A 14,569-nucleotide genomic window follows, 5' to 3' on the forward strand; every position below is an offset into this window, starting at 1 on the left:
TTTCTATAAGTAATAATATTTTCCTTTTATTCCTTTATTTCTTATTTCATAAAATTTAATTGGCTAAATGTCCTAAATCATGTTCAATAACACTTGTAATAACAAGAATCCTTGACTTTTTGACTTTAATGAAGTACAATATTACCTATTGGTTTGAATATATGCTCTTATTTTATAATGGGATGGTTTTATATTTCTACTTAATCTTTAATAAGATTATTTCTTTATTTTTACAGTAATGTGTGAGTATTCAAGTACCATACTTGAGTGCCGAGGAAAGCATGTACTTAAGGCTTGCTTTCAGGATAAGCTGATAGTTTTTGTTGTCTATGTCATGACAGCCATTTACTGATATGTCCTTAAGAACTCCAGCAATCACGAACCACTGAAGGGATTATGAGCTGTAATTTTCTATTTGATTTAGTTAAAAATTACCCACTAGAGCCGAGCATGGTGGCATACACTTGTGATCCCAGGGGCTCCAGAGGTTGAGGCAGGAGGATTGCGAGTTCAAAGTCAGCCTCAGCAAAAGCGAGGCTCTAAGCAACTCAGTGAGACCCTGTCTCTAAATAAAATACAAAATAGGGCTGGGGATGTGGCTCAGTGGTGTAGTGCCCCTGAGTTCAATTCCTGGTACCGCCTTCCCCCAAAAAATTACCCACTAGAATTTTAAAAGAAGGAGTATAAATATATAGGAAAAAAATATATATATACATATATATATATCCTACATTGACGAAAGTGAAGTTGACCTAAAACCCAAAGGATATCAATCACTTTGACAAACCCCTAACATATCTCTGTTGCTTGCCAAACTCTGCTCTAGGTGTTTGTGTGCTGCATCAGTCAATAGAACAGACAGAAATCTCTATCCTAATAGCGCTCTGTTCAGGTAAGTTGAGACAAACAGCAAAGCTGAAAATTGACAAAAGTGGAACACTTCCCACTAAGAAGGTATAATAATCTGTGTTAAACATGCAACAATGTATTCATTTTCTTACTTTTAAAGCCCCCCAAATGGGTTACTGGATGCTTCACAGATGATCTTCCGGACTGAAGGAGAGCAGGTTTTCTGATTGTATTCTCATTATTCTATAGGAAATAAATTAGAGTTCTGTTATAAAAATCTCTACTAATTAGATGTTGGAAATGTTTCATTTGGGGAACCTGAATAACCTTGGTAATTTTGTGAGTTCTAGAATTCACAAAATTCTAGAATTTGACTCTTGAGGAAACACCAGGAAATCTCCTTCCTTCATTGGCACTTTCCACATTGAAGCTCAAAACCGTACCCCATGTTCACTTCTGGGTTAAGATGCTCAGTTTTTTACTCGAATTAATTTTTTATGTAAACATTTCCTTAGCTTTAGTAAAAGATGATTATTTATCCATCATATTACCAAAGTTTTTCTTTTCTACAACTTAAAAAGATTGTTTCCATATTTCCTCTTTGAAAAAAAAATTGACTAGTTGTTCAGGAGTAAATGCTTTGCAGATGAGTAATACCACATTATTACAAAGATGTACCTTCAACCTTGAATTTTAACTGTCATGTCGACACTAGAATATGTGTTTTTCTTATGGAACTTTGTGCATGTTATTAGGTTTTACCCTATTCCCATCTCCCTCTAGTATGCCCTTGCAAGTATTATGGTGTCAAATAGCTGCATTATTAAATTTTACACTGTAGATGGAGAGTTGAAATTTTCTAATAATAAATACTGTTGTTGGCATATGATGATTTTTTTTTGGTTAGGGGTTAAAAATTCAGTTTCTTTTAATCTAGAATGGAAGATTATAGCTGGTGCTACATATTTTGAAGGTTATCTTTTTATTCTGTGAAAATGAATTCCTGAACTTTGCTTAAGGTGTTGTGTACATTACTTCTGCATACATTATAGGACCTTTGATAATCCATTTACATATTATTAACTGTCGGATAAGATTTCTTGGAAAGTAGTGATTCCCTGTTACATTAGATTTTGACATTAGTCAGGGAACACTGTGTCCTTGTAATTTCTCTCAAAGCCTTGCTGCTATTTAGGAAGGGGATTTTTTGAAGATAGGGAGGGTCTTGGGTGAGTGGGTGAGAAAATGGGAAAACATGGATAAAGTCTTGAAAGAATTATAATTTTTATTTTGATGGTTATTTCCTTTCTTCATTATCGAGTCTCCAATAAGCAATATTCTGTTTTCAGTTTGACAGACCCTCTGAGGACAGTTTCCCCACTATGTGTACCATAGTTCAAAGCAGTAATTATTTTTTTCCTAGTTGTAGTATCATGTGCTTAACTGATTTGCCTTACAGATTTTTCTTTGCAAACTTTGGAGAGTAGGTAGATGATTGTTTTATACAAAAGGATCGCCTTTTGTTTGGCCCTGGGGAAACAGCCCCTCTCCCATCTACACTGATTCAAAGAAGTCACCATGTTAGTAAATATCCCACATGTGAAGATAACTCTGGGATTAAAGATTTCAGCCCAATGTGACTACCCTCTTGAACAGACAATATAATACACTTGGGGGTAGTTGGTAGGGGCAATTTTCCATCATGACCTCTGGGAAGCAGAGCCCTGGAATCTGCTGCAGGAGTGGTTACAGTAAAATATGCACACAGAACAAGGAGTGAGGGTCCAGGAGTCAGATTCAGTGAGTTTTGAGTCCCCTTTGTTTTCCTGAGCTTATTAGTCCCCTTTTGGCAAAGTCTGTAGTTTGTATAAGCTGGTTTTGTCAGTGTTTCTGCTATTTTATGAGTCCAGAACATGCTACTCTTCTTATTTCGATTAAGAAATCCCCAGTTATTCACATTACTATTCAGTTAGAATACCTTTTAAGTATCTTCATAAAGGTATATTCTTTATTATCTTTATAATGCAGTTCCTGAAGTAGGAATATTATTCTTTATACAATATAATGATTTTAAAGTTTATAATTATGTGGGTAATCCAAAATACAACCACATTCACCCCTTCCACCAAGTACTTCTTTCAGCATTAAAAATAAATTAAGAAACACAAGCAGGACCTGAAAAAAAAAAAGATATTACAATATGAAAACCCTAGTGTAGAACAAACATGAGAAGATTATTTTGAGAGTAAAAACTTCAGTTATCTATTTAAAATGAAATAAGAAAGAAATGTGGGAGTGTTTACTTTTAATATAAACTTGTTTTTCAATACATTTGAGAGAGTACTGTGTTATAAAAATATGACTAAAGATGGGAATTGGTTTTTACTTTAGATAGATTTATTTCAAATATTTGACCAATCTTTATCTCTCCTTATCAGAAGTGGTCTTTATTGACACTGGCAAACCATGAAGTTGTGTAGTTCTTGTCTGATTATGTTCAGAACTTACAGTAACACAGTAACTAGGGGTACGTAACTAGATAATGCACCCATCTCTGTTTCCCAAGCAGATGGGGATGTATACTTGCTGGTTCTGGGTCTGATTACTTTAGAGTTCTCATAATGGGCTAGATTGCAACATGAACTCAGTAAATTCTTACACTTCCCTTGAGAGATCCTTGACAAAGCCACAGTAAGAGAGATTGATGTACTGTTCTTACTGTGATAGGCTATGAAAGCTGATACATAGTCAGTACGTCAGGAAGGTCTGAATCATGACTTTTTTTCTAATTTAAAAAAATTTTAAAAGATCATCTGTGTCCTTGGCAAACCTCCTCACTTATTTCCTCTAGATATTTCTAGTAAGTGACAATGTGGTGCCATGTAATGAACCCTTCACTAGCTTCAGACAACCTGTGTTTTAGACTCTATGTTCTACCTACATGACTTTGGCTCTGTGCCTCTACCTACGAGACTCTGAATGAACCACTGAGTCTATTAACTCATTTGTAAACCAAAGATAAAAATCTTCAACTTACTGAGTCATTATAAAGATTAAGTAAAAGGTAGCTGGTATATAATTCTCTGCAAAAATTGAGGGACGATTTCTGAGAATGGTTTTATTTCCTCAACAAGTAATGAAAAATAAACCAACTGTGTTTAAGAACATGGAACCTAGAAAAACTGATATTGGATTCTGCTTCTATCTCTTACTAGCAGTCTGATGTTTGATAAAGCATCCTGCCTGTTTGAGCCTTACTTTACTCATCTGAAAAATGGATCTAGCTGGGTGTGGTGGCATACACCTGTGATTCCAGTGGCTCAGGAGGCAGAGGCAGGAGAATTGCAGGTTCAAAGCCAGCCTCAGCAAAAGTGAGGTGCTAAGCAACTCAGTGAGACCTTGTCTCTATATAAAATACAAAATAGGACTCGGGATGTCGCTTACTGGCTGAGTGCCCTTGAGTTCAATCCCCAGTAACAACAACACCAACAACAACAACAACAAAAGATCTAATAATAACCCTGCCTCACATGATGTTGTGAGATTAAACAATTTCATATTTATAAAATACTTGCAAGTATCCACATAAAGTGATGTTATCTACATTGTTAACAAAGAAGCAGACTGACAATAAATAAGTCAAAGGGCAGCATGCCCTCCCTCAATTGGTCCAGGGAAGTTCAAAATTCCCAAGTCAACTTTAAGGCATGGAGAATTCTTTCTGCTGTGGCTATTACTTCTTACCATAGCAGGCACTCTCCCGAGAGGTACCTTCCAGGGCTCTACTAGCACTCCGGTTGGAGGAAGTGTGATCCCACCTCTTCTCTGTTTCCTCCAGCTAAGGATGGTCCTTGATAGCTCCTCAGTCCTATAAACACCCATCTCCCAGGATCCCAGTGTCCGGGAGCGCGCTGGCCCATACTGGAGCAGTGTCCCCGCATTAGATGCAAGGAAATACTCACCCTTTGCCTTCTGTAGAATTAAGCTTCTGAGGCCTGAGACATATTTCCTCTTCAAACACCCAAGCACAAAAGGGTTGCCTGCCACCTTCTTCACCTCAACCTTTCCTGGAAAATGGATTGTTCTTCCCTGCCCAAACCCATTTGATCAATCTTCCTTGAGTGGTTCTCAGAGACAAAGAGACTCCTTATACTCCCTTGTCCTAGATACTTTTCTGGAAAGATAGAGCTTATATGCTCGTAGTACTTCTCCAGAGTGGTGAGTGTGAGTGTGTGTGGGTGGATGCTTCCCTTAGTGAGCTCACACAGTTTTTTCTGGAAAGAAGTTTCCCATTGGTCACTTTCTGGTTTAGTTCAAATAACTTTTGTCATCTAAAATTTAGCATTTGTAGTCCTGATCAATATAGGTACAAGTTGGTACCACTGGGCAACCCTGGATAGTATGTGCCTATCCCCCTAGCATTTAAATCATTCTACAAACAGTTGATGATCTTATCTTGCTTTAGAGAAACCCTGAATTATAATTCTTAAGTCACCATAGGTCCAAGGTTTAAATTCTAGTTTCATGACCAGCTGTCCAGCTTCACCTCTCCTGGTTCCCCATTTGTACAAGTGTGCTCTGTCATAAGGGGTAAAGTTAATTATGCATTTAAGTCACAATTATGTCTTCCATGCCTTTGCCTACTGCACACACTATTTTCTGCTCTTCTCTTCACTCCTGCTCACCTTCCTGAGGCTCAAACTTTGCCTGGATAATTTGTCCTCTGTGGAGGCTCATCTGGAGTAACGCTTCCTCTGTGAAGTCTTCCACAATTCCATCCAGCTGAATGAGAGGGCTCTCTTACATGCCACCATGGCGATGTGTGCATAAATCTATCTCAGCACTTACTGTAACATACTTTCGGTTCATTGGACCATGTTCCACTTTAAACTATTAATGTCTGCACAGCAGAGGTGTTTTTTTTTTTAAAAAAAATTCACCACAGCATCTAGCATAGAGATGTTGGTACAATTTTGTTGGAAGCAAACATGAAGTAGTTATAATTAGTTGCTGATAATTATGAGAACTCCATCCTCGTGGAAAGACAACTGTGCTAGGTGGAACTCTGGGCCTGTGGGGTGGCTGGAGGAGGTGGGCTGCTGTGGGTATATGTCCTGGAAGGGTTCATCTTTCCTTTCACCCCCTTCCCTTCTGTCTGTCTGTGTGCTGGCAGCCATGAGGGGAGCAGCTTTCCTCCACCATGCCTTTGGCCATGATGTTCTACCTTGTTGAGAGCCACAGCCCAGTCGGGATGGCACCTGGCATTTTGCCAGAAGCAGTGGTTGAGAGGTGCCAGCAAGCCATTAAGATGATGATAATTAAGTTAAGCTTTGTATAATTGCTGTGACTGGATGATGCTGGATTGAAACAGGCTGTGTATTCAGTTGTATATAGACCCCTGCTGTCCGGCAATAGGGTGACTCCTGCTGCCTTGGGCGCAGCTACTTTTGAGTTCTCTGCAGAGGAGCCCCGTGGAGAGCTGGGAGAGTTCCCTGAGAGTGTGGTGGAGTGCTGGTGGAGTTCGGGCAATGAAGTAGTTCCTGTTTGAACCTACAAGTGCCTCGTGGCGGCTGGGTTATTTTGTGCCCAGTCAGACTGCTGCACTACCTCACCTTGGGCCCAGAGCAATGGAGTCGGTCAGGTCAAGCATGGACTAAACTTCTGAAACTTAGAGCCCAAACAAATTTTCCTCCTCTAAGTTGTTCTTGCTGGGTATTTGGTGCACACTGACAAAAAAGTTGACCAACACAGGGTATCTCTATGCCCCCAAGCCCTACCTTTTAGAGATCTCTGGGAATCTCAATCCATGGGAAACTCATCCCTGTCCACAGAGAGGAATCTTGGTTTCTGGTTCCAGTGGTTCACATCAGTATTTCATTGTTTCTAATGTATGAAGGCATGAATTGGTGTGAACATACTTTATATACAAACAGAGATATGAAAAATGGTGCTCTATATTCTATATGTGTCATAAGAATTGTAATGCATTCCGCTGTCATGTATTTTAAAAAAAATATGGTTTGTGTGTGTGTGTGTGTGTGTGTGTGTGTGATTGTGTGTGTTTGATTGTGTGTGTGTGTGTGTGGGGGGGAGGGTATTAGCTCAGTTATTCCATGTAGAATTTTTTTTTTTTTTAGCAGAGCTGTGTTTTAAGACTTCTGCTGTGATGCTTGTCAGTGAATCCATCAGTGCTATTAAATAGAGTGGCATTCTCCCCTTGTGTCATTTTAGAGATTGTGTATCCTTTTCAATGTTTCCACAAGTGTGAGAATAATGTACTTAAGGGCTAATCTGTTGAGTGTATTTGGTTAGATTAGAGCAAGCACAGTGCTTTTCGTAAGGATGGGTATACTTTTAAAGAGAGTAGGGAAGTAATATCTAATCCATGTGGAGAATGGAAACATCTCCAGACACCGCAAGGCACCACCGTTGTGCACAACTTCCTTTGATTCCCTTCCTACTCCACAGAACCATATTGCCTTTTAGTAGAAGTTTTTGTTGTCCTAAAAAGGCTTTTGATATTCATGTAAGGAATAAATTTCTCATTAGAGTAGGATGAAAGTTTTTAATTCTCCTACATGGGGATGTGGTCAGATGAGGAGTGAGTCATGCTGGTGGTAGTAATTCATCTTGTCCCCTCCTATGATGTTCACAGTCAGAGCATAGATGGTCTAGATAACACAGCCTTGCTGTGTTTTAATAACCTCTAGTTGTATTCTGGGAAGAATGTGGTATAGCTGAATAATATTTTTTAACTGTTAAATTGTGTTTTAAGAGCACTTAATATTTTTTGTTCTGCTCTTTTCACCATGTAAGCAACTTGACTTGGATTTCATTGTCTCAAGTGAGGAATGCATAGAGCTAAATGTATTAGTTGGCTGTAGCTTCTGACTTTGTACTCCATGAAATATTAAAAGAAGCTGAATTTATAAGAAGAAAAGAATTTCTTTTGAAGTTGGAAACAAACCCTTGGATAGGAGAGCAGAAATGCTGGTGGGTCTCGAAGTAGCAGGTCCCTGTTTAATCTTTCTCATGGGTTCATATGAAGTTTGTGTAGAAAGTATGTAGGGGAGAAGACACCCATCTTTAACAGACTGTGAGGTGGGCTAATATGAAAAGTTTATTTTATTTCAAGAAGCTATAATAGAGCTGGAATATTCCTAGTGCATGAATTAATGGTGAATGAGATAAGCACTTAGCAATTCCGTGACCTTAGGTGAGATCTTAACTTCTCCAAGTCTCATGTTCTCTTCTGCAAAGTAGGGATCACAAACTCACCTTGAAGAGTTGTTTTAAGAACAGATGTAAATGAGCTAGTGTTTGTCAAGGACCAGCAGGGGATCATTAAATGGCATCCATTATTAAATTATGACTTCTACTGGTAGCAAAGTGACAATTAAGTTTATATAATAGTTGAATAAAAGGCTTTTTTGATCCTATGGAAATCTCTCATTACTATGCTGCTCATGCTGCCTAAGTAAACATTTATATTCTCTTCAGATTTTTAAAGATATAAATACAATTTTATTGAGCAAGGAGGTCATTGCTAGAGATAATGTCTCAAACTTGTCAAATTTACTCTGTTTCCTTCAAGAACACAAGTCACTTCTTTAAATTACTAAGATTTACTCATACTAAATTCTAATTTATTGCATGTGCATCTCAAATAAATTTATGAGAAATTCATTAAAAACATGAAAATGTCAACATAGCATTTTAATTATTGTGCTTACTACATACTTGAAATGTCACAAAATATCAGAATTATATGAGCTAAACAAATTGAAAACATCTTTAGGGAATAACCATTTCTAGTCTAAAGTCATACATCCTATTCCCTTAATGATCCATTGTTCAATAAATGTTAATGGATGATGATACAATAACATTTTGCAAATTTAATTTTCTCAGTTTCTGTCCTTAGAACAGTATGCTTTAAATGATTCTTTGTGGGCTGGGGATGTGGCTCAAGCGGTAACGCATTCGCCTGGCATGCACGAGGCGCTGGGTTCAATCCTCAGCACCACATAAAAATAAAACAAAGATGTTGTGTCCACTGAAAACTAAAATAAATGAATAAGTATTAAAAAATTCTCAAAAAAATATATGAATGATCCTTTGTTTCATTTCATCAACTTCCTGTTAAAAAGGCTTTTGCTTTTGGAGTGATTCTCTGACCACTGAGATCTTAGTGCTTAATCCAGAGGTTTCTAACCATGGTAAATGGTGCACCAAAAGTGAGTTTTGAGTGTGCCTGGGGAGAGTTCCCTAACCTCAAGGTGACCGGTGGGTCTTAGGGTGGGTAAGAGCTGCAGGGTGCTTCCAACTACTGCTGTCTCCAGCTGCTCTAGTCTTCTGTGTACATGTTATCTCTATTGTCTGTGTCTGTTATGAAATTAAAAGTGTAGATAACTTGTCAACAATTAAGATCACTAATTTAAAAAACTTGTTAAACTCAATTGAGGGTTTTTGTTTTTTATATCCTTAAACATTTATAGTTACCTTCATGGTTCTTTTTAAGTCATGATCTATTTTTTCCTCCTCACTGACTCCCTGGACCATTTCCCACAGAAACTTCTCAGCTTTGCTTTATTTCTTTTCTTTTTTCTTTTTCTTTTTTTATTGGTTGTTCACAACATTACAAAGCTCTTGACATAACATACTTCATACATTGGACTGAAGTGGGTTATGAACCCCCAATTTTACCCCAAATGCAGATTGCAGAGTCACATCGGTTACACTTCCACAATTTTACATAATGTCCTATTGGTCATTGTTGTATTCTGCTACCTTTCCTATCCCCTACTATCCCCCCTCCCCTCCCCTCCCAACTTCTCTCTCTACCCCATCTACTGTATTTCATTTCTCTCCTTGTTTATTTTCCCATTCCCTCACAACCTCTTGTATGTAATTTTGTATAGCAATGAGGGTCTCCCTTCATTTCCATGCAATTTCCCTTTTCTCACCCTTTCCCTCCCATCTCATGTCTCTGTTTAATGTTAATCTTTTCTTCCTACTCTTCCTCCCTGCTCTGTTCATAGTTGCTCTCATTATATCAAAGAAGAGATTTGGTATTTGTTTTTTAGGGATTGGCTAGCTTCACTAAGCATAATCTGCTCTAGTGCCATCCATTTCCCTGCAAATTCTATGATTTTGTCATTTTTTATTGCTGCATAGTACTCCATTGTGTATAGATGCCACATTTTTTTTATCCATTCATCTACTGAGGGGCATCTGGGTTGGTTCCACAGTCTAGCAATTGTGAATTGTGCTGCTATGAACATCGATGTGGCAGTATCCTTGTAGCATGCTCTTTTAAGGTCTTCAGGGAATAGTCCAAGAAGGGCAATAGCAGGGTCAAATGGTGGTTCCATTCCCATCTTTCCCAGGAATCTCCAAACTGCTTTCCAAATTGGCCGCACCAATTTGCAGTCCCACCAGCAATGTACAAGTGTACCCTTTTCTCCACAACCTCGCCAGCACTTGTTGTTGTTTGACTTCATAGTGGCTGCCATTCTTACTGGAGTGAGATGGTATCTTAGGGTGGTTTTGATTTGCATTTCTCTGACTGCTAGAGATGGTGAGCATTTTTTCATGTACTTATTGATTGATTGTATATCCTCCTCTGAGAAGTGTCTGTTCAGGTCCTTGGCCCATTTGTTGATTGGGTTATTTGTTATCTTATTGTCTAATTTTTTGAGTTCTTTGTATACTCTGGATATTAGGGCTCTATCTGAAGTGTGAGGAGTAAAGATTTGTTCCCAGGATGTAGGCTCCCTGTTTACCTCTCTTATTGTTTCTCTTGCTGAGAAAAAACTTTTAAGTTTAATTAAGTCCCATTTGTTGATTCTTGTTGTTAACTCTTGTGCTATGGGTGTCCTATTGAGGAATTTGGAGCCCGACCCCACAATTTGTAGATCGGATCCAACTTTGTCTTCTATCAGACGCAGAGTCTCTGGTTTGATATCAAGTTCCTTGATCCATTTTGAGTTAACTTTTGTGCATGGCGAGAGAAAGGGGTTCAGTTTCATTTTGTTGCATATGGATTTCCAGTTTTCCCAACACCATTTGTTGAAGATGCTATCCTTCCTCCATTGCATGCTTTTAGCCCCTTTATCAAATATAAGATAGTTGAAACTTTGTGGATTAGTCTCTGTGTCCTCTATTCTATACCATTGGTCCACCCGCCTGTTTTGGTACCAGTACCATGCTGTTTTTGTCACTATTGCTTTGTAATATAGTTTGAAATCTGGTATTGCTATACCGCCTGATTCACACTTCCTGTTTAGAATTGCTTTTGCTATTCTGGGTCTTTTATTTTTCCATATGAATTTCATGATTGCTTTGTCAATTTCTACAAGATATGCCGTTGGGATTTTGATTGGCATTGCATTAAACCTATAGAGAACTTTTGGTAATATCGCCATTTTGATGATGTTAGTTCTGCCTATCCATGAACAGGGTATGTTTTTCCATCTTCTAAGATCTTCATCAACTTCTCTCTTTAGGGTTCTGTAGTTTTCATTATATAAATCTTTCACCTCTTTTGTTAGGTTAATTCCCAAGTATTTTATTTTTTTTGAGGATATCGTGAATGGAGTGTTTTTCCTCATTTCCGTTTCCGAAGTTTTGTCGCTGATATACAGAAATGCCTTTGATTTATGCGTGTTGATTTTATATCCTGCCACTTTGCTGAATTCATTTATTAGTTCTAGTAGTTTCTTTGTAGACCCTTTTGGGTCTTCTAGGTATAGAATCATGTCATCTGCAAATAGTGATAATTTAAGTTCTTCTTTTCCAATTTTTATGCCTTTAATTTCTTTCGTCTGTCTAATTGCTCTGGCCAGTGTTTCGAGAACTATATTGAATAGAAGTGGAGATAGAGGGCATCCCTGTCTTGTTCTGGATTTTAGAGGGAATGCCTTCAACTTTTGTCCATTCAGAATGATGCTAGCCTGAGGCTTAGCATATATAGCTTTTACAATGTCAAGGTAGGTTCCTGTTATTCCTAATTTTTCTAATGTTTTGAACATAAAGGGATGCTGTACTTTGTCAAATGCTTTCTCTGCATCTATCGAGATGATCATATGGTTCTTATCTTTAAGTCTATTGATGTGGTGAATAATATTTATTGATTTCCGTATGTTGAACCATTCTTGCATCCCAGGGATGAATCCTACTTGGTCATGGTGCACAATTTTTTTGATGTGTTTTTGTATTCGATTTGCCAGAATTTTATTGAGGATTTTTGCATCTAGGTTCATTAGAGATATTGGTCTGTAGTTTTCTTTCTTTGAGGCGTCTTTGTCTGGTTTCGGAATCAGGGTGATGTTGGCCTCATAGAATGAATTTGGAAGAGCTCCCTCTTTTTCTATTTCCTGAAATAACTTGAAAAGTATTGGTTTTAATTCTTCTTTAAAGGTTTTGTAAAACTCCGCTGTATATCCATCCGGTCCTGGGCTTTTCTTGGTTGGTAGTCTTTTGATGGCTTCTTCAATTTCATCCATTGATATTGGTCTATTCAAATTGTGTGTATCCTCCTGACTCAGTCTGGGCAAATCATATGACTTAAGAAATTTATCGATGTCTTCACTATCTTCTATTTTGTTGGAATATAGGTTTTCAAAATAATTTCTAATTGTCTTCTGTATTTCTGTAGGATCTGTTGTAATATTGCCTTTTTCATCCCGTATGTTAGTAATTTGAGTTCTCTCTCTTCTCTTCGTTAGCATGGCTAAAGGTCTGTCGATCTTATTTATTTTTTCAAAGAACCAACTTTTAGTTTTGTTAATTTTTTCAATAGTTTCTTTTGTTTCAATTTCATTGATTTCCGCTCTAATTTTAATTATTTCTAGTCTTCTGCTACATTTGCTATTGTTTTGCTCTTCCTTTTCTAGGGCTTTGAGATGAAGTGTGAGCTCATTTATTTGTTGGTTTTTTCTTTTTTTGAGGGATGACCACCAGGCGATGAATTTTCCTCTTAAAACTGCTTTCATTGTGTCCCATAGATTCTGATATGTTGTGTCTGTATTTTCATTTATCTCTAAGAATTTTTTAATTTCCTCCTTTATGTCTTCTGTAACCCATTGATCATTCAGTAACATATTGTTCATTTTCCATGTGCTGTAGGATTTTTCCTTCCTTCTTTTATCATTGATTTCCAGTTTCATTCCATTATGATCAGATAAAATGCATGGTATTATCTCCACCCCTTTATATTTACTGAGGGTTGCCCTATGGCATAATATATGGTCTATTTTTGAGAAGGATCCATGTGCTGCTGAGAAAAAGGTATATCCATTTGATGATGGTTGATATATTCTATATATGTCAGTTAAGTCTAGGTTGTTGATTGTGATATTGAGTTCTATAGTTTCTTTATTCAATTTTTGTTTGGAGGATCTGTCCAACGGTGAAAGAGGAGTGTTGAAGTCACCCATAATTATTGTGTTGTGGTCTATTTGATTCTTGAACTTGAGGAGAGTTTGTTTTATGAATGTCGCAGCACCATTGTTTGGTGCATAAATATTGATAATTGTTATGTCTTGTTGGTGAATGTATCCTTTTAACAGTATATAATGACCTTCTTTATCCCTTTTGATTAACTTCGTCTTGAAGTCGATTTTATTCGATATGAGGATGGCCACTCCTGCTTGCTTACGAGAACTGTGTGCGTGGTATATTTTTTCCCATCCTTTCACCTTCAGCCTGTGTATGTCTTTTCCAATCAGATGTGTCTCCTGGAGGCAGCATATTGTTGGATTTGTCTTTTTAATCCATGATACCAGCCTATGTCGCTTTATTGGAGAGTTTAGGCCGTTAACATTCAGAGTTACTATTGATATATGGTTTGAACTTCCATCCATGTTTGAATGCTTATCCTTTTTTTTTTTTTAAATATTTAGTTTGTTTCTCCGTGATTATCTTTCCCCTCGCCCTCTGTCTTTACTGAGGCACTTCCCACTGATGGTTTTGGTTATTGTTTTTCATTTCTTCCTCGTGTAGTGTTTTGCTCAAAATGCTTTGCAATGCAGGTTTTATGGCTGCAAATTCTTTTAACTTTTGTTTATCATGAAAGATCTTTATTTCGTTGTCATACCTGAAGCTTAATTTTGCTGGATACAGAATTCTTGGTTGGCATCCATTGTCTTTCAGTGTTTGAAATACATTGTTCCATGACCTTCTTGCTTTCAGTGTCTGTGATGAAAAGTCCGTTGTTAACCGTATTGGTTTACCCCTAAATGTAATCTGTCTCCTTTCTCTTGTAGCTTTTAATATTTTCTCTTTGTTCTGTATATTGGATATCTTCATAACAATGTGTCTTGGCGTTGGTCTACTGTGATTTTGTGTGCTCGGTGTCCTGTATGCATCTTCAATTTGTATATCTGTTTCCTTTTTTATTTCTGGAAAGTTTTCTGTAATTATTTCATTCAGTAGGTTTCTCATTCCCTTGGTGTGAATCTCTGTACCTTCCTCTATCCCGATGACTCGTAAGTTTGGTTTCTTTATGTTATCGCATAACTCTTGGATGATTTTCTCGTGATTTTTTACCAGCCTTTCTGAGTTGGCTAGACTCTTTTCAAGATGGTATATTTTGTCTTCATTATCTGACTTTCTGGTTTCTACTTGTTCCACTCTGTTAGTGATACTCTCAATTGAGTTTTTAATTTGGTTTATCGTTTCCTTCATTTCTAGAATTATTGTTTGATTATTTTTTATA

The sequence above is a fragment of the Spermophilus citellus genome, assembly GCF_964194105.1.
Source record: "Spermophilus citellus genome assembly, chromosome: 1".
Taxonomy (NCBI): domain Eukaryota; kingdom Metazoa; phylum Chordata; class Mammalia; order Rodentia; family Sciuridae; genus Spermophilus; species Spermophilus citellus.